Raw genomic sequence first — 2,449 nt, forward strand, 5'->3', positions numbered from 1 at the left:
CCGTAACTACCATTGTGCTTTATGCAGCCTTTCGTTCTTCACCACCCAATTCAAAAGTGCTCTCACGGTGTTTATTTGCCATACCAGTCTGCACCATTTATTTGCTGTACCATTTATCTGCTGTACTACTTATCTGCTGTACCATGTTTTACATACTAACTACAGCCCCCTCATTGTATCTAACCTATCCTTTTCAACCTCCCCCCCCCCCCCCGATACTTCCCATACTGTCCATCCCCTCTGTGCTCTGCCAATAGTCCCCAATGGCATACTACCCCATCCCTCGTATCCATCATCCACGCTCCAGACTACTCCCCTCCCACGCCATCCACTCACACCCCCCCTTTCGCAAATCCCTAATTCCCATCCTCATCTCTCCACTGACAACTCTTAGGCCTCACCACCCTCTCCTTAATACTCTTCAATGCACAATCCCTATCTAAAAAGACACCCATCCTCAATGATATCCTAATCGATTGCAAACCAGACATCTGTGCTGTCACCGAGACGTGGTTTAAAGACTCAGATACTGCCCTCATCAACCAACTCCCTACCTCATCTTATGAAATCTTCTCTATCCACAGGCCCAAAAAAAGAGGCGGAGGTATCCTCTTGGCAGCCAAGAAACATCTAAACCTTAAACCCACCCGCATAACCACTCCACCCAAGCTTGAAATAGGCCTTTTTAGATCAGATGCATTGCACGGTCCCACCCAGGAGACTGGTGAATAAAATGAGAAGCTTAGGAGTGAGTGTCGAGGTGGTGGCCTGGATTGCAAACTGGTTGAAGGACAGAAAACAATGTGTGTTGGTAAATGGAACTCTCTCTGAAGAGAGAGCAGTGTTAAGCGGGGTACCACAAGGATCGGTATTGGGACCGGTCCTGTTCAATATCTTTGTGAGCGACATTGCGGACGGGATAGAAGGTAAGGTTTGTCTTTATGCGGACGACACTAAGATCTGCAATAGAGTGGACACGCCGGAAGGAGTGGAGAGAATGAGACGGGATTTAAGGAAGCTGGAAGAGTGGTCGAATATGTGGCAACTGAGATTCAATGCCAAGAAGTGCAGAGTCATGCATATGGGGAGTGGAAATCCAAATGAACTGTATTCGATGGGGGGAGAAAGGCTGATGTGCACGGAGCAGGAGAGAGACCTTGGGGTGATAATGTCTAACGATCTGAAGTCGGCGAAACAATGTGACAAGGTGATAGCTAAAGCCAGAAGAATGCTGGGTTGCATAGAGAGAGGAATATCGAGTAGGAAAAGGGAAGTGATTATCCCCTTGTACAGGTCCTTGGTGAGGCCTCACCTGGAGTACTGTGTTCAGTTCTGGAGACCGTATCTCAGAAAAGACAGAGACAAGATGGAGGCGGTCCAGAGAAGGGCGACCAAAAAGGTAGAAGATCTTCATCGAATGACTTATGAGGAGAGATTGAAGAATCTAAATATGTACACCCTGGAGGAAAGGAGGAGCACAGATGATATGATACAGACTTTCAGATACTTGAAAGGTTTTAATGATCCAAAGACAACGACAAACCTTTTCCGTCGGAAAAAAATCAGCAGAACCAGGGGTCACGATTTGAAGCTCCAGGGAGGAAGACTCAGAACCAATGTCAGGAAGTATTTCTTCACAGAGAGGGTGGTGGATGCTTGGAATGCCCTTCCGGAGGAAGTGGTGAAGACCAGAACTGTGAAGGACTTCAAAGGGGCGTGGGATAAACACTGTGGATCCATAAAGTCTAGAGGACGTGAATGAATGTGGAAAAAAGGATTTGCATTCACAAAAAATCAGGGAGTAGCTTGCTTGTTACAGCGGTTACTACCCCAAACCAAATAAGCCTGATATTTCACTTTCAATGCATATCCAGCATAGCTCTCTACTTCAACGGCAGGGGAGAAAGACTGATACTTTACGCATATCCAGCATAGCTCTCTGCTTTAACGGCAGGGGAGAAAGACTGATGCTTCACACATAACCAGCATGCCTCTCTGCTTTAACGGCAGGGGAGAAAGACTGATGCTTCACACATAACCAGCATGGTTCTCTGCTTCAATGGCAGGGGAGAAAGTCTGATGCTTCACACATAACCAGCATAACTCTCTGCTTCAACGGCAGGGGGAATGAAGAAAAGAGGATCTATATACAGACAACAACAAAAAAGGACTGAATTACATAGTCTGGGAAAACAAATAAGCATGGGTGTAGCTTGCTTATTGCGGCGGTTACTACCCCTAACTAATTAAGCTAAATATTTCACATAGATGCAGTTCCAACACTGCTGTCTGCATTAATGGTGGGGGTGGAAGGGAAATAGAACCAAAAGGTTACTAAGAGCCAAGAGTAACAGATATGAGAAAAAAAAAGTGCAAAGCTTGCTGGGCAGACTGGATGGGCCGTTTGGTCTTCTTCTGCCGTCATTTCTATGTTTCTATGTTTCTATAA

The sequence above is a fragment of the Rhinatrema bivittatum genome, chromosome 1 (genome assembly GCF_901001135.1).
Source record: "Rhinatrema bivittatum chromosome 1, aRhiBiv1.1, whole genome shotgun sequence".
NCBI lineage: Eukaryota > Metazoa > Chordata > Amphibia > Gymnophiona > Rhinatrematidae > Rhinatrema > Rhinatrema bivittatum.